The sequence below is a fragment of the Aythya ferina genome, assembly GCF_964211825.1.
Source record: "Aythya ferina genome assembly, chromosome: 1".
NCBI lineage: Eukaryota > Metazoa > Chordata > Aves > Anseriformes > Anatidae > Aythya > Aythya ferina.
Window position 1 is genome coordinate 75331308 of NC_140296.1, and position 19496 is coordinate 75350803.

Genomic DNA, 19496 nt, shown 5'->3' on the forward strand with positions numbered 1-19496 from the left:
AACATGCAGAAAGCTCCATCTTTAATGAGGAAAGGGAGTGGTCAGCTGGGAGTGGTAAGGGCAGGAACATCTGAAGAAGCAGAAATGTTGTATGGTAAATCATGAGTTTATTCTCAGAAACTGGGAAATCCAGTCAGTGTTGTATTTCAACAACAAAAGATGGATGACAAGAGTCCATGAGATCTGGTCAGCTTAATTACACTGTATAGCTAGAGAATATCAAGGAGTCTCCCTTCTGTGAGAATTCCCTCTTACAAGTGCATATTTTTATAGTAGCAAACTACAGATGCATTAACAGATATCAAGGGCTATCATAGGTGCAGGCTGACCTATAAACCATGTTGCCTGATTCCAGGTGGATGATGATGATGTCACAACCTCTGGGAAGCATATCCTAAGGCTTGTTTAGGGGTTTTGGCTTGCTTATTTTAGAAAGCATAGGAAAAGAGGAGAGTAACTGTGGCTGGAGTGAATATTCCTATTGCAGTGAATAAAGCATTTCAAGTGTATCTGAAATAGTGTGTATGTGTGTGTGTGCGTGTGTATATGTGTGTGTTTATTATATTTCCATTAGAAAAATCTGAGAAAACATCTATTTTGAATAAAGTTGAGTAATTTATTTCACCGAACATTCATGTCTCTTATGCTCAATTAATTCTGTGAATAATCTCACAATAAGCAATCAGAGGACAACAAAGTGGTTTGGTAAAAAGATAAGAAAGGTGTAAATGTAAAATTGCATTTATTAATTACATCTTTTTTCTATTGGTTTTATATTCCTTTACAACTTTCCTTTTTGCTAAGGGAAAAGTAGTGAAATATAGTGAAAAATATTCCCCTTTTAGCTAAATACCTAGCAATTGTATTTGCTCAGTGTAAAATTCCTACTTTGCTCATTCCTGTAGAGTAACCTTATTAATAACATATATCTTTTTTCTTATTCTACACACACTTTACAATATAAGCATGTGCACTATCTTTGTTGTTGTTGTTGTTGTTAAAACCAGATGATGCAACAGTCGGTATTCTTATTCATTTTAGCTTGACATGACCCATTTATTGCAGTGTATGTATTTATTTTTATATAACCAGTCCTAGCTAAGATTTTGGATTTTTTTATGCTGCAAAATCTTGATAAATGAGGTAATATGCACTTAAATTCTGCATAGATTTATTTTGTTTTATGCATTATATTTTTCTTCTTCAGGATTATGACTTCTATTTGGTTTTGCTAAGAATAGTGTGTAGAGCAGAGAGATGATATTATCAAACGGTGAGCTTGTTTGAAACCATATCTTAGTTCAAACTGACGTAGCCCTTTTTCAGGCAACACAAGATTGGATAAGCATGCATAAGATAAACATAGCAATGCATAACCATTGCAGAATTTACTTTATATTGATGAAAATTGGTTACTTTTTTAACTTTTCAATTTCTAATTTTATTGTGCTTCACATTCTTTCTCTCTAAATGTCCGTCCTTCCTTCCTTCCTTCCTTCCTTCCTTCCTTCCTTCCTTCCTTCCTTCCTTCCTTCCTTCCTTCCTTCCTTCCTTCCTTCCTTCCTTCCTTCCTTCCTTCCTTCCTTCCTTCCTTCCCTCCTTCCCTCCTTCCCTCCTTCCCTCCTTCCCTCCTTCCCTCCTTCCCTCCTTCCCTCCTTCCCTCCTTCCTCCCTCCTTTCCTTCCTTTGTTTTCCCACAAGATGCTTCCCAGGTTCTCCAGTTTGGTTCTGTTCAGATGCCATAAATCAATGCACAACAGACAAGAAATTATAGTATATATAATACATCTGCCTGAGAGTACAAATCTTTCTATGTTTTCCCTTCAATTATTAATATATATATTTGATCTGGAGCACATTAGCTTGTATAAAAGTAATCTCAAGTGTCATTACTACATGTATTTTTTATTGCATTTTTCTTCAGTAGATATTTGATGTACTTTAAAAAAGAGGTCAGTATCATTCTCTTTATTTTACAATAAGGAAAAAAAAAAAAAAAAAGTTGCCTACAAAGGAAAAGACATGCATCACATTTGGAATTAAGTAATGAAAAAAACTTAAACCATATATTGAGGTCCAGGTTATTCATTCTCTAGCATTATCTAACCTGTATGGCACGACTTTTCTTTCTAAATATGTTTCCAGTTTCTGTCACTTTTACCACCCTGCATTACCATGCTTTTCAGTACTTACTTCAGTACACCTTTCAAGTGGTTGTGAGGCTATTCTGTTACCACATCCCTAACAGCTTTAAAAACAATGACTATTTCAGAGATCTGGTTTACACCATGTCTCTACTAACAGCACGATTTCAGAAGGGACTTGGGAGTGTTGAATGGCTGTAGGAGAGATTAGAGGTGTAAGGAAGTGAGGAGATAAATTAAATGGTTTTAGCTTCTTCCAAAGAAAGAGTGGTGAAATGACTTCACAAAAATTTTCCAAAGCAGCACTGAACTCAGAGTGCTTTATGATCAAGCGTGTCCTCAGTTTACTTAAGGTGTCATAAGTACATCAGCATTTCCTAGATGTAGTGCTATCTTGAATGGTTTTCTGTCAGCTTTTTTATTAGCACTTAGTGTGTCATTTATAGTTTTTCCTTTTGTATTTAAAAGAATACCACAGGAACACACAAGCTAAATCAATCGCTTCACTATTGCTATTAAAGCATTAGACAATGTAGCCTACAGTTACTCATTATTGGAAGTATAGCAATATAGCAAGACACAGGGGCTCTGTTCTCTTACCACTTTTGTGTTGACATATGGCATTGTTATTTCCTTGCATTCAATTTTGTCCAAACCTCTGTGTTTCTCAAGTGTTGGCTTTAGTTTCATGTTTTGATATTCATCTAGTCAGTATAGCGCCTGACATTTTGTTATCTATAAGCACAGCCTCTAACCCCTGGCATTTCAGAATGACAGCAATGCAGATTCCCTCAATACTGATAAAAATAAAAATAAAAATAAAAATCAGTTCTTACCATTGTGCTCACTGACCTGCTGGAAAGGAATAGATGAAAACAAATAAACAAATAACTGATGTTTAGCTATGTTTTCATCTTCCTCAAGAGCACACTTACCTGGTCTGTCATCAGTGACAAACAAGGTATACTGGTTGAATGCTGAAATATTTGTGAGGAAATCTTGTAACAAGCACAAACACAACTATTACTGGGGAGAAAACACCATTAATTAACTGATAAAGTTGTCACACTGTTCAGAACAAGACTGTCTTTCCTCCTTTACTGAGTACCACCAAAAAAGTATTGTGTGATTGAATTTTACAGCTGATAGTGTAGCAGAAATCATTAATGGTGAATATAGAAGATAATGTCAGAAAGGTATCCTTGTGGTTATTTATCAAAGGAAATTTAATAACTAAGTTATGAAAAACAAAAGCTTTTTTTTTTTTTTTTTTTTTTTTTTATCTATATACAACATTTTTCATTATCATTGATGAGTTCTGCTAGTATCCAGTTTAGTTTTCTCTTGCTCTATTTAGTTCTGTCTTGATCATTCTGGCTGATGTGTGAAAATATTTTAAACACTATCTCCTTAACACACTGTTTAAATATATTAGAACCGACTTTGAAACCTTCACATCTGTACGTCTCCATAACCTTATTCAAAATAAAAACCCTAGTAAAGGGCCCAGAAATATTTTGTATAATGTTGTTCAAAGAAATTATTTTTTTGGGGCAAGGTATTTCATACTTTTTGTCAAAAGTTATCTGGGTCATCTATGTTGATGTGACTTTGGTTTAATGACAAGTGACTAAGACACTTCTTTTAGTTCTAATTCTTCCAAGGATTGTCAAACTAAGATGCAAAAAAAATAATAATAATAATAAAAAAAATAAAAAAAATAAAAATGAGGCAGCAACATGCCTAGGGAAAAAAAAAAAAAAAAAAGTAATTATTTTAGCATTTTAGTCTGTTCTATGGAAATACACTTTCTGAATGAAATGTGTACTTTTACACTTATAGCTTTAGGCATACTCTGTTACAACGACGAAGAGAAGTGTCATCTGGATTGATGGAAAGTCTGATAGTCCAGTCTCTAGTCAAATATTAATTCACTAGATTGGAAACATCTTTTTAGTGTAGTATTATTAGTAGTAAATTATTATTATTGATCTTATTTATTAATTATTAATAATTTATTATTGGTCATATAAATAGTAAACAAAAAATGCATGCCTCTGATTTTCCTTTTGCCTACAGTAAAAATGCGTATTTTTGCACATTCTGAACATGGATGTCTACTTTTCTTCCCATTTGACAAAACCATTAATAAAAAATACAAATTACTTTAAGCCCTTACAACCCACAGTGCTTGCAGCCTTACATAGCTTTTCAGAAAACAAAACTATTTTAAGAAGAGCTTTATTTTTTTTAAATGTTAACAGACTGGTTAACATTGTCTGGAACTGAGATCTGGAGAATAACTAAATATAGATTTTGTAAGCTAACTGTATGCTTGAAATCTAGAAAAAAAAAAAAAAAATTAATCTGAATGTTTATTTAAGGTAGATGAAGGATATGTTACTATTACTGTAGCCTGAAGAATTTAAAGGTAGTTGTGGTTCATAAATATGTTCTGGGGATAGTGTTTCTAGCAACCCTGTGAAATTACCAATAACATTTTTCATGATACTTTTATTTTGTTTGTAAATATAGGAATAAATAATTTAGTTGAAATATTTTTAAAGTTTTTTTTTTTTTTTTCAATATTTAGCTTTTTGTGTAGAATTTACTTTATAAAAGAAGTCAATATGGAACAGTTTGCTTAATGGATTAAAAAAATACATGGACCTGCTTTCATTTAAAAAGAAAAAAATCTCTAGCAGTATTAATAGCAAAATCATGGACCAAATCAATCAATTTTAGAGGAAATTCTGACTCTCATTTTTTGTCTTACTGTGGCTGCACACAAAAAAATCCCATAACCCTAAAAGATGTGCAATGCAAAAAAAAAAAAATATATATATAACATTATAAACATGACTGCATTTGTCAGTATTGTGTGATGATTCACCTGATACACACTGTCTTCAACCTGTAACAGGATAGCTATTTTGAGGGAAACTGAAGGGATCTGTTACCAGAAAACCAGAAAATGTAACATATAATCATTACAGTGTACATTTAAAATTTCCATTTTCTTTCAGTGCCTTCTGCTCATATATAAATGAGAGATATCTCACTTCAAAAACAAAGAAAGAAACCTTCCTTATCAGCTTCCATTCTATTCCCCTCTAACCATGTCAATCAACATGTCCCAGTTTTACCTAATGTTAAAATCTTATCTTGTTAGCAGATATTGGAGTTTCAATGTATGTGCCTGGTACTTATAATGAGTCCTCTCTCTAGCATGGAGGTGCTCCTGATACTACTACAATTTTCAGTATAATTTTATGGTTTTCTTCCTGTGTGATATCACAGAAATCTATGTGATCATACTGAAAAATTGCAAGACTGGTAACACCTAATTTTTTTAATTATTATTATTTTTTTTTTCCACCTATGCATGTCAGATTACTGCTAGACAGGAGGAGAACAGAGAAATCCTTCTCATTGAAGTGACTGCAGAGTTTGCATGTGCGTATGTATGGCTTAGTTCATAGGATGTCACCATTTTCACTTAAGGCACTTTCATGGGTCTCACAGTGCTCTGCAGAAGTACTAGCCATGAAGCAAGTGGGGATATGGGAGTTTTAAATATAATTTTTCTTTTCTGTCACTCTACCAGACCTAGACACACAAGCTGTCTTAGAAGAACTGCTGGGATATACTCACCTCATATTCACATATTCATGGCATATGTTGGAGACTGCTAATTTATTTTCCACTTGCTGAAAATCCTGTGGTGCTATAGGCAGCGAAACACGTGCTCTGGACAAAACAAACTGATAGGAACATCATGATTTTCACAGATTTTACCACCAGTCTTCTGAGGACAGAGAGAACAGCAAGTTTAGAGACTCTTAGGGTATTTTGGTATCATAGCTGAGCTCTGAGCTACTGCTGACTGAACCTGATGTAGTATTAGAAATTCCTTAGCCCCCCCAGTATATCACTGATCCCCAAATGATGAGCCCTGCTGACAGATTAATGCAGCTAAGCTGTTCCCAGGATCTTTGCATGGTGCCATCCTGGGCTACGCATACATTTGAGCAGTTCTTCTGTGGCCTCTGCAGAGGCCCCTGGTGGATCAGGCTGTCCCCCTGCAGCCCATGGGTCCCACATGGAGCAGGTACCTGGGCCAGAGCTGCAGCCCGTGGAGAAGAACCCGCGCAGGAGCAGGGAGTCTGGGGGGAGCTGCTGCCTGCCCGTGGGGGTCCCGTGCTGAAGCAGTTTGCTCCTGGAGGATGGACGGACCCCGTGGTACAGAGCCGTGTGGGAGTAATTCTTGAAGAACTGCTGCCTGTGGGCAGCCCTTGCAGGCTCAGTTTGGGAAGGGAGGCATCCCGTGGGAGGGACCCCACGTGGAGCAGAGGCAGGGAGTGACGGTGAAAGAGTGGAGAAGATGAAGTGTTAGGGACTGATTGCAACCCCCATTCCCCTGCACTACTCGGGGGGAGGAGGTAGAAGAGGGTGGATAGGGGAAGAAGGTGTTTTTAGTTTGTTTCTTCTTTCTTACTCTTTGTCCTGGTTTCAGTTAGAACAGAATTAATTTTCTTCCTAGTAGCTGGTGGAATGCTGTGTTTTGGCTTAGGATGAGAAGAGTGCTGATAACATCCCAATGTTTTAATTGTTGCAGAGCAGTGCTTATACCAAGCCAAGGACATCTCAGCCTTTTGCTCTGTCCTGGCAACAGGCAGGCTGGGGCTGCAGTAAGAGCTGGGAGGGGACAGACCCAGGACAGATGACCCAAACTAGCCAAAGGGGTATTCCATACCATCTGACATCATGCTAAACAATATATAGGGGTGGCTAGCCGGGGGGGGAGGGGGCCGGACTGCTCGGGGTTAGGCTGGGCATCGGTCATTGGGTGGTGAGCAATTGCATTGTGCATCACTTGTTTGTACATATTATTATTACTTTCCTATTATCACCATTCTATTATTATTATTATTGTTATTATTATTTTTGTTATTATTATTTTCCTGTCTTATTAAACTGTCTTTATCTCAACTCACGGGCTTCACTTTCCATTTCTCTCCCCCGTCCCAGAGAGGGAGGGGGGAGGGTGAGCAAACGGCTGCGTGGTGTTTAGCTGCTGGCCAGGTTAAACCACGACACTCTTCTAGTCTGTTATTAGTGGCAACAAGTTGTATGAAACTCCCAATGCTGAGCGTCTGTATTGACTGTGATGATAACCTGTAAGTGATCTTTCTGCCTTTATCTCAACCCATGAGCTTTTGTTTTTGTCTTATTTTCTCCCCCTGTCCTTCTGAGTAGGGGTAAGAGGGTGGTGTGGTGTTGCTGAGCTACCTACTGGTTTGGAATCACCACAGGGCCTCTCAAAATGACTACTGCGTATGTACAGAACATGTGTATTTTAGATGTACAAACCTTCCTATTTTCGGATCTGTCAGTATTTCTGTAACTTCAGGGACTGGCCATAAATTCTGCTTTAGTGTTCTTTCATCCATCCATTTATTATTATTATTAATATTATTATTATTATTAATTATTTCTGTTATGATAATGAATATCTTAATAAAACTTGTTCTTCCTTCCCTTCCTATTGCACTATAAGCTTTTGCAGACTGTTGATCCTTACTTTTGCAAGCATTGGTATGGCCAGTTTTTTTAAAAGTGACACCACAGTATTCATGTAGTTACCTAGTGAATCCATTCACATTGCACACTTCTCTTTTGTTTCTCTTTAATAATGATTGGTTTTTCTTCTTCCAGTTCACCCAGTAAAGTGAGACTGTGGAAGACACAAACAGAAAAATTAACATTTTTGAGACCTTACCTCATTACCGAGTCACAGAAAGGTAGATTCCTTCATACCAGTTTATGGATTGTTTGTTCAGTTGTAAAATATTCTCTTCATTATTCCTCTGTGGACCTTACCTGATGAGTTCTCTAAGGTGCTGTGTAAAAAGTTATGTGTGAGAGGTTTTAGATTCTGATTCATGACATTGCAAGGTGGTTATCCTAAGATATATCAGGATGTGTTTTAATAATGAAAAGGACCTTCTCATTTCCTGGATGGATGACCATTGTACTTATAGATATGGTCAAAATGTTTGAAAAAATGCACATCAAAATAAGTGTATTAGTTTTCACATGTTTAGGTTGTCTGTGTCTATGGGATACCATAAGGATAACTTAGTATCATTATTTCTTAAACATTTTTTTGCATGCAAAAAGTATGAAATGGACTCATTTGAGTCACATTTTAGAGACGCAAATATATGTGATTTGAAAAGCCTTTTTCCCTTATCTAGTAATTTAATATTTTCTTCTTCAATAAACCATTTAATTACTATTTCCAAATTTATATATATATATATGTGTGTGTGTGTGTGCTCCTTGTCTCCTCTAATCCCACACTAGATACTTAGTGGAGATCTAAGATATACACACAAATAGAATAATATCATATTTTTGTCTATTATATCAGAGAGGAATCTCAGGAGTGCCTGGGAAGAGAAAAAAAATAACTTCAGGAAACTGAAATATCTTCAGTAGATCAATAGATGCCAGCACAGCAACTTGGATTAATGCAGAGAACAGTTTTTGCAAAATAATCAGGTAAGTCAGCTTTGAAACCAACATACCCACAGCTGAACATTTTTCTAAACAAAAGCCACTCAAGCGAAATTAATTATTTCCACACAACCAAAGGGAACCAGATAATGGAGCCCTTGGGATAGGTGTCACTCCAGGAAGAAAACAAAAGCAAAACCAGAAACAAACAAACAAACAAAAAAGTACATTTGTTAATGTAGTTTAAGAAGCATTTTTCACATGGGCTACCCTGAGCTTTTCTGCAATCTAATGAGGCACTGTGTAAAATGCATAATGATGAGCAAAAGGAAAAAAAAAGAGAACTTTTACACCTGAAATTTAGGTTTGAAGCTTTCTTTTGACCTTAGTGTCTGCAAGTGGCCAAAAGTTGGTAGATTCATTTGTTCTGCTCCATTCTTTTTTATATTCTCTGGGAAGAAATACAACTGACATTCAGTTTTGTGTATTTGGGAGCATACTTTAAAATACTAGACAAGAAAAAAGGGCTAGAGGGACAATATTGTGATTTACAGAGACAAGAAATCCTTCAGACTGAGGACCATTCTCATAATGTTTACTCCAATCCATAAACAATGATAGCTTATAAAGCATATCAGTTTTACTTTTTTTTTTTTTTTTTTTTTTTGCGTCCCTTTCCTGTGTCTCTGAAACAAATAAATTTCTTATGTACCTTTGGGTCACAGGCAATGTGAGCTGGGTAGGCAAGGCTGAGTTTGCTTTTTGGATCAAAGCCACACTGTTCAAAGTGAAAGCAGAGCTTCCATGTGATCATCTGCATTTGAGTGTAAAGACACACACACAGCTCTGCCATTCCTTCCAGGGTGGTCTGTGAAGCACTCAGTATACCTCTGATTCAGGCATACAACCTTATAGCTAGATCCTCAGTAAGCCATAATACATCTCCTGTAGTATCAGGATCTGCAGGATCAGGGAAATCATTCCTGACTCCAGCTGGGATTTTTATGGCTCCTCTAATACAGTTCAAAGAGGTCACTGAGCATCTGGTTCTTAATCTGCAGCCACTGCTCAGGTGTTGATTCTTTCTGTATGTGTCCTCAAGCTTCATTTCTTCATGTAAAATGGGACTACCATCACTTCTTCGTAAGAGTGCCAAATGTCTATGCAAATACTATACGCTTTGTGAAATGTGATATATATGACACAGATATCAATCACAGATATCAATCTGTGATCTTCCATATCGGTGACTTAAAGCATTGTTATTTTAAAGAGCATCAGAAAATTGAAGAAATACTTGAAAACACAAGTAGCTACAATGTTAGAAGCACTAGTATGAGACACATAATTTTTGAAGTGTTAAATGTTAAAAGAAATAAAAATACAGAATCTGATGCTTATGATAACTGGAAAAATGCTAGAGCCCAAATCAACTGAAGAAACGAAAATTTCAAAAGTTAATCTTTGAGGTTATTTGTTCAAAACAATTTAGGTAATGCTAGGCTAAGTGTTATAATACCTAAACGTTTTTGTTGTCGTTGTTGATGTTGATATTTTAATAATGCCTAGTTTCCATGCTATTATCCCAAAATAATATTTTTTGTTATTATTTCTTCACTCTCCTCTGTCACTGAGATTCAGCAATGAGGCAGCAATGGATTTGGGGTAACTGCAAAAAAAGTTGTAGGCCCATAACTTCATCCTTTTCTCCAGAGCTCTTAAATCCTCTTAAAGCCTGGATAAGCATGGATATATTTAATCAGAAAGAGTATGAATTTTCTGTCTTTAATTGCTCAGTATTGAGGAGAGAGCCTAACCTGTTACAATCATAACATAATTCAGATTTGACCTTCACTGTCATCGAAGCAGACAAAACAGTGATAAAGAATGGTCTCTACCTCCTTTATACAGACTAAAGAGGAAAATAATATGAAAATTATGAACAAAGAAAGACTTTTACTAGGAGAACTGAAACACAGCAACATTTTCCCTGTTTAAGGTACTTCAAGGAAAGGAAGACTGCTACTGATAAATACTATAAAAAGACTGAACAGGATATAAATAAAGAAAAATGGGAAGGAAAAAAAAAAAAGAAAAATGAAAAAAAAAAAAGGAAAAAAAGGAAAAAAGAAAAAAGAAAAAAAAAAAAGAAAAAAAAAAAAGAAAATTTCAAATAAACTTTTGTTTAAGGACTATAAAATAAAATGCTGATTAAAAAAATCCAAAAAAAATAATGTTATTTGAAAAAGACATCTGTGACTTGATCAGTGCTCAGACTCGAGTTTAATTCTATTACTCCAAGACATTGATTCTAGAATATATTGATAATTTCCAGAATTAAAATAAAAAGCTGGAAGAAATAATCTTTTGTACCTGCTTTTGTTAATTTTATTTTTAATAAGGAAAAGGTCTGTTTGTATTCCACTGGAAACATTGCAGTCTTAAAGAAGTGTAGTTGAAACACTCATCTTTGAAATTGTACTAGCCCTTTTCTGTTATGTGCTATATCATACTGCTCATTCAACCAGAAGAATGCCTCTATATTGCTGTTAAGAGACCTTTTGGACATAGCTCAGAAATATATTTGTTGGTATACAAATATGCCTGTTCACACATTAAAGATGTTAGTTCTTTTTTTTCATAGAACCATAGAATGTTCTATGTTCTAAGGGTTGGAAGGGACCTTAAAAGTCATCTAGTTCCAACCCTCCTGCCGTATGCAGGGACACCTCCCACTAGATCAGGTTTGCCAAGGTCCCATCCAGCCTTGCCTTGAACACCTCCAGGTATGGGGCATCCACCACTTCTCTGGGCAAAAAAGAAGATTTTTGTTTGTTTCTTTGTTTCTTTGTTTTTGTTTTTTGTTTGTTTTGTTGTTTGTTTGTTTTTGTTTTTTAAGTCAAAAGCTTGAATATACGGAAAATTATCTGGACTTATTTAATGTTATTAAAATAATGTTAATTCTTTGCATGTGTTTTTAGTTTTCCAGTTAATGCTGAACAGAATATGGTTTACTCTATTGAAGAACTTTGAGATTGTTGAGATTTTAAGACCGTGAAAAAGTGTAAATTTCAGCCTTTCAGATATTTTTTTCTTCATCATGAATCAATTTATTTCAAAATTTCTTATGAATTGTACCTTTAGCGTCTTTTTCTTTTTTTCAGTTTATGTTCTTATACATCAGTAAGTGAGAGGAGTTAATAATTACCACTTTTATCAAAACTGATTCTTAAATGTTCATATAAATTGAGGAGACTAAACATTGCTGTCGGGACTAAAGAGGGCATTTCAAAGAGCCAAATGGTCATAGAAGCCTAGTAATTCTTTTACTTTTGTGTTTATATTTAATATAATTTTGCAGATAAGAATGATAAACATTTATTAAGGTAAGATCTTGGGGAAAAAAAGCAAAAAAATCGTTCCTCATATGTAAAAATCTGTGGGCTAAATCAGCTTTAATGTACATCATTTTGCAAATCCAACAACAGATTTGTGTTATATTGTATTGTACATTGGTTTATTTTTGTATAAATTCTATTCTAATTCAGTTCTATGTTTACAGCATCCTTAGGGTTAAAAATGCCCTATAAATATCAAACCTATTACTCAGGTGTCCTTGACAAAGTCTTTTGTATTAAAACAGGCAAGAGAAAATGAACTACCTCATAACATGTTCATCTCTGAGAATAATTTTATTCCAGTATGATAAATTATTGTATGAAAAAGTTGTATTGTATTTTACCTGATTAACAGAAGTAAAGGCTTTCTCTTGTTTCAAAGTAATTTCTTTGTTTCTTCAATTTTTGTTCCCAGTAAAGTTCTAAATTACCTATGTCTCTTAAGCCCAGCTCCTTTCCACTGGCACCATGAACTTATCAATATTTCTAGGAACCTTTGTGGGTATGCTTCTTGCTATTTTAGAGCATTTCAGAATTCTTTTGTTTATTACCAGGCCATAGAGGATGCTTTTCTTGATTGCTGTACAACTGCTGGGGACACACAACCTGCATATTTGCAGTACTCCAAGGAATGCACTTATGAATTAGGCATTTGTTTAAGTATTCCTTGCTTATTTGAAAACCCACTCACAAAGAATGATCTCTAACAAGCCTCTTGTCTTGAAATCATGTTTAATGCAATTAAAGACAAGATGAAATGCAAATAAAATGTACTAGCTATACTTGAGAAAGAAAAATGTTTTATAAGTGTTATTGAAACACTTATGGAAGACAAAGAGGAAGAAAAAAAAAAAAAGAAAAAAAAAAAGAAAAAAAAAAAAACAAAAACAAAAACAAGAAGAAAAAAATGATCTTTTAACCTCAAATTTTATATGAAAGGACTCTCCCTGAAACTAGCTAGTTTGCTGAGAATGTTTTCCTGACAGTCAACCAGTCAAGAATTCCTCCCCCAGGATACTTTATATCTCAGGCTGCATTTATCTGAAGCTTTATTGGGATAGTGTTTCTTTTGTAGATGAACTTCCCACAAATTCCAGGTATATTTATTTTTTCATATCAATCCAGTCAGGCTTGACATTTTTCTTTATCTTATTCATTTAAGGACTGCATCACCTCTACATACATAATACCATTTATTCAGACTAGGTATCTTCTCATGTACTAAACTCATCAATTTACAATTTCTTAGCAATGGTGAAATTTTTCCTTTCCTTTTCCACTCAAGGTGCACATTTCATTGTGAAGTATCGCACTCAATATACTGAACTTTCGTTTATATCAGTCTGAAGGTTTATACAAACAGCCAAATGGGATAAAAACATAAAGCTCATCACTAGCTTTTTACTGGGGTTGAATATAATGGTAACTATCTAACAAATACAACTGTGAAAAGTCTGACCCCTCTTGTACTTCCAATATGACTATTGTATTGTTTTCATACAGTGTACAGTGATTAACTTATCAAGGGTCTCTCTTGCACTCAAGATGTTAGTTTAGGTTTCTCATTTTTTTTTCATACTCTATATAATGGATGGTAGGACCAGATGATCTTGAAGGTCTTTTCCAACCCTAACAATTCTATGACTGTATGATAAACAAGTCATAAAAATGTCATAGCATGTGTGGATTTTGTTTTTTTTCAGACAGTTGTAATATTTTTTTCTTCAACATTTTGTATGATCTTCTGTTCAAATGCAACAGTTCTGCTGAGTAGCTGGACAATGCTTATGTAGTGAGTTTTTGCCCAGCTTAATCAGTCACTCATATGGTTCCTTTTGGACAAAGTCTGATTGCATTTCGAAGAATTCTCCTTGTAGACAGCTTTCTCTTTCATGAGCTTCTGATGTTGCCACCCATATTTCTCATTTAAATCAATCTGTTGTAATATTCTTCTATCCTTCTGTCTTTCTTCCAATATTTAGCTTCATTATTTTCTGCTTTCTGGGATTTTTTTTTTATTTTTTTTATTTTTTTACCAAGTTCAAATAGGAATTGATATGAATCAGAATGGTCTTTTTCCAGTTTGTGGCTTTGATTCTCACTGTACTTTTATCCTGTTTTAGGCATTTCAAAAAACATCCAAAATTGCAAGGTCTAATTTAAACTTTTTCCAGTCATGTATTACATTCCTTAAAGTTCTACCTTCTTGGCAGCTGCTGCTAGCTGCTGCTCTACAACTCTCATTTTCTTCTCTTTTCTCTGTTTTTAGTTAGACAATTTTGTTCATCATTCAGCTGCTCTGCTGGCAGTACAATGTGCAGTTCTTAGTGGATGATTATGAAAAATTGCAAATCAGTAAGCTGTAGTGCTGCTGAATTTTTATTACAGAGGAAAAAAAAAAAAAAAAAGAAAAGAAAAAAAAGGAAATGAACAAACAATTAAAGAACTTGCCAAAGATGAAGCAAAGAGATTTTTTGCTATATCTTTACTGTTAAAAGAGACAAGGAGATTATGTTTTTCTTGTCCACAGTGCTTATAGCTAGCACCATCTCAAGCAGACTGGCCATATCTACATCACCTACAACCCCACTCAGAACCCTATTATAATGCACAGTGACTTGAAGACAGAATAATTACAGAATCACAGAATCACAGAATGGCCAAGGTTAAAAGTGAACTCTGAAGTCCAACTCCTCTGATGAACAGGGTCACCTACGGCATGTTGCTCAGGATGGCATCCAGGTGAGTTTTGAATATCTCCAGAGAAGGAGACCCCACAACCTCTCTGGGCAACCTGTTGTAGTGCTCTGTCACCCTCACAGTAAAGAAGTGCCCTCTCATATTCAGCTGGAATCTCCTGTGCTTCAGTTTGTGCCCATTGCCTCTCATCCTGTCACTGGGCACAACTGAAAAGAGTCTGGCACCATCCTCTTGACACCCTCCTCTCAGATATTTATATACATTGATGAAGTCAATTTGTTTTGCATTTTCCAGTTCCAAATATACTGTGAGAATTAAGGTGCAACACATTAGAGAAATTATTTTAAGACATGATACAGTATATATGCAGAAATGAATGGAGATCACAGTTGGATGGCTATAGGTGCAAGGTCTTCTGGGACAGAGGTGAAGAACTAAAGAGGAACCCAAATCTAGCACAGGAGCCACATCTAGCGGAATTTCATCCCTTTGCAGCAGCTCCTAGGTTGAACTGGAAATGTGCTACTGCATGATCTTGGAGAGAGCTAAATGTAATGATCTGAAGTAGAGAGAGATGGACAAGACTTTGGCCATGCAGGCAGTAAAGGACCCTGAGCTTGATTCCTGTTCTGATTTATTTAGCTGTCTAGACAGCACCTTTTACAAACTGCTAGTTCTGATTTGGGGTTCAAAATAGAAAATGACTTTTTCTTACAGGCAGCACCTGTTAGTGGGGTATTAAAACAATCTCCCAGCTGTCTCTCTCTGGACCCATGTGCCTTCCACTATTATCTACATAGTGACCCAGACTCTGCCTGGCAGCAAAAATATCCAGACTATTGTTTAGCTTGATGGTTTTACGTATGTAACATTTAAAAAGTAGAAACTATGTTTTTCTCTCTGAGGGTGTAACAGATCTTTGCTTCCCAGGTGAACTTTATAACCCTGCAGATATTATGAGTAAGTCTGAAACCTCAAAACCCACCATTTCTCCCTGAACGCCTAGCTTTACTTCTCAGGATAATAACATTTTCCAAAGTGATATGCATTACTTTTTATCGTAGAATCATTTAGGTTGGAAAAGACCTTTAAGATCATCTAGTCCAACCTTTAACCTAACAGTGGCAAGTCCAATCATATATCTAAGCTCTATATCTATATCTATCTATAACTATCTATATCTATAACTACCTATAGTTTTTGAAGACCTCCAGGGATGGTGACTCAACTGCTTCCCTGGACAGCCCATTCCAATACTTCACAATGCTTTTCAAGGGGTGAAAATTTTCAAACTAATTGTTTTAAGCTTTGTTGTTAAGTATACATAATAAATACCAGTCTGTGACACAAAGTTTTCACTATTTAATATTCAAAGAACTTGAGTTATCACAGCTCAACCTAGAAAATTATCACTTTCAAAACTACATATACCCAACAGCCAAGATTTTTATTTTTATGTTTGGATGTACTATAGTTACTGGATGGGTTACATGATATTCACTGTATAGACTTTTTTTAGAGAAAGCATGTGAAAATGACTGGCTTGAATATCTCCCTCCTTGACATTTAGAAAGGTGAAAGAATTGTTATATATCCTTGGAAGCCACTGTTTTCAGCTTTCTTGACCTTAGATACAGATATTTCAGCTGTAACAATGCCATTGTCTTTGCTGCAGTTGTAGTCCATACTTCAACCTGGGAAATGTGTGACCAAAACATATTACAGGAAATTAGTTACTCACACAAATATTGCCATTAAACCCAAACGTCAATACACTAGCTACTTCTGTTGTGAAGATGAAGAGCTTTAGTGTTTATTTACACATCCTCTTAAACTTCTCATTTGCATTCAATCCTGGATCGTGTTTCAATCCCTAACAATAGCTTATAAAAATCATCTCCATTGTTTACAAGTTTAATTACTTGTAATTATTTTAAGTGTGGCTTTTATATATATATATATATATATATTGCACCAAACAAAAACACCTCTTATCCATGCTTCTTTAAGAAAATCAAGGGCAGTAAATGGAAAAACACTCTTCCTTCAGTGTGAAAACTCATTGCTTTTTCAGCTGACCACCATCAAGAGGAGAAAGAAAGCATTTTAAACGTTTGACTTTACTGCCAACAGGGTCTGAATGGATAAAATCTCTGAGACCACATCTTCCCTCCATTCACTCCCATTATCATGTCAAGGTCTGAGCTGCTACAGCAAAACACTCAGAAAATGTCACATGAATTGTTCCTGAAAATGCCTCTCAGTGTTTTTCAGGTTTTACCAGATGGTTCACTGTGTTGTAAGTGTCTCTCTTGAAATTCAGCTATGTGGCACTTACATGAGCTGCTGTACGAGAGACGTCCAAGATCAGAAATGAAATGATGTTAAATTAACTGCTGCATGTACAATTAGCCTGCAGGTAATTTATTTTATTGCAGCTGATTTTTTTTTTTTTTTTTTTTTTTTTTTTTTTTGGAGCCAGATTCAGACCACAGGCTGACCACATTCTGACAATCATATACAGCTGACCATGAATAAATAAAGAGGCTGTGGTTTCCCCTTCATGAGAAACCCTTTTTCTTTCTGTCAGTAGGTGAGTGAGGTCTAATCCATTTAATTATTAAAACTGGACTACTTTTTCCCTTGGTAGCTGCTGAAGTCCTTTTTTTTTTTTTTTTTTTTTTTTAACTTGCAGATCCAAGCAGCCAGAAAATGTGCAGAGGGTACATGTAGTAAAGTGAAATTTTAAAGAGACCTGCTAGTGTGACTTTAGTTATATAGATATAGTTCCTCAGTGTCTGAGAAAAAGACTTCTTCTTTTTAGGAGAAAAATAAAGACTTGTAATGATAGTGCCAAATTCTCCTCATGTTAGTATGTTTTTTTTATGTTACATGGTTTACAGCCTCAGACTTTGTCAGATTCCAGAGAACTTGTGGCCATACATTCCAATGTCATCAGATTACTTTTATTTTGTTAAATTTGTTTTAAAAATGAAGGCCTTATGTCACAGAGATCATAGGTGATTACAGCTCTTTCAGCTGTAACTTGATGATATTTAATACACCATTCTTTTCAATAAGAATTAAAGATTATATATATATATAATCTTTAAAAAAGATTATATATATATATATGTATATATAAAGATTATATATATATAATCTTTAAAAGCATAAAGAACAAACTGCAGAAACTTTCCTATTTCCAGTACAGGGGGCATTCAAATTTAGTCTCTTTTTCACATAAAATACTGTGTGCTTGGGCAATGTTCCTGAGAATCCACATGTAGTAAACCTGATATTCAAAAAGTATTATTAAAAAAAGCAAATAAAATTCAACTATTAAATACATTTTCAGTATTGTTGTCACTATATGCTGTTACATTTCTTGCCTTTATATTTCAATGTTCATGGTTTCCATGGAAATTGTATTTCTATCATAATATTTTAAAATACTATATAAATATTTAAGTGTAATTGTCCTACTCACTTGTATTAAATACCTAAACCCTAATTGCAGGTTGATTCTTCAACCAAAACAAAACAACAGCAGCAAACCTACAGATAACCTACATGATAATGTAAGAAAAATAATGAGATTAATCAATTTAATCAAGGCTTTTTGGCAGAGAACAATCTACAGACCTGAACACACTGCTGAGCCCTCCTTGATCCTGAGAAAAGCTAAGTAACTTGGGGTATGGTGAAAATCAGACTACCCAGGTTTCTCACTGAAGATGTAAATGCAATGGCTAAACTGAAAATTAGTAAATTTTACAATTTTATTCAAAGAAAAAAAGTATAATATGGTACATAATAATGCCAGGTGTCCCAGACCTGAGTAGTTATTTAATTCTGATGAACCTGTACTTTATTCTTTTCTAGATTTCCATCATACACACCTCAGTTTTCTTCTGATCTCTACAATTAATTTTTTAATGAAATAAATAGAGATTCCTCCAGTTCCTTTTTCCTTTTATTACTACATGAAATGGTTGTGTACAGATGGCTGTGCTTGTTGAAAAGCTCCTCTAATAAGTTATCCATTTATGATGAATGATTTCTCCCTTCCCCTCCCTTCCCTTCCCTTCCCTTCCCTTCCCTTCCCTTCCCTTCCCTTCCCTTCCCTTCCCTTCCCTTCCCTTCCCTTCCCTTCCCTTCCCTTCCCTTCCCTTCCCTTCCCTTCCCTTCCCTTCCCTTCCCTTCCCTTCCCTTCCCTTCCCTTCCCTTCCCTTCCCTTCCCTTCCCTTCCCTTCCCTTCCCTTCCCTTCCCTTCCCTTCCCTTCCCTTCCCTTCCCTTCCCTTCCCTTCCCTTCCCTTCCCTTCCCTTCCCTTCCCTTTTTTCTAGGATATATGCCTATATGCCTAGACTTCCTTATCAACTTTCCTTACTGCATCGTTCTGTCTCTGTATTGGAGTAAGGTAAATGACGATGCAGAAAGACAAATGCAAGGACAATCAGTGTAGATTTTCTCCATGTAAAAAGACTATTTCAATAAGATTTACATTTGTAACCCAAATAGTAATTCAATGAATATGACAATATACTAAACAAATTTGTTCATAGAGAATACAAATCAGAGGAATGAACACCTGAAATTTATATCATTTTTTACTCCATACATCCAGTATCATGGTGTCATACTTAACAGTTATGCATTTTATGCATAAAAATGGAATATATCAAGAGACTGCCAACACTAGAATTACCACATATTATGCAGTTGTCAGTG

General features: G+C 35.2%; 1 long non-coding RNA gene across 2 annotated transcripts; it reads left to right on the top strand.

Moving 5' to 3' along the window:
- Positions 1 to 7189: 7189 nt before the first annotated feature.
- LOC311420610 lies at positions 7190 to 18840 on the top strand. Of its 2 annotated transcripts, none has more exons than XR_014684418.1 (5): positions 7190 to 7323; positions 7862 to 7947; positions 8580 to 8710; positions 17246 to 17356; positions 18284 to 18840. It is a non-coding gene; the product is annotated as an uncharacterized lncRNA (long non-coding RNA). The 2 variants fall into 2 exon arrangements; XR_014684419.1 differs by lacking the exon at positions 18284 to 18840 and adding an exon at positions 17459 to 17497.
- The last annotated feature ends 656 nt before the right edge of the window (positions 18841 to 19496 follow it).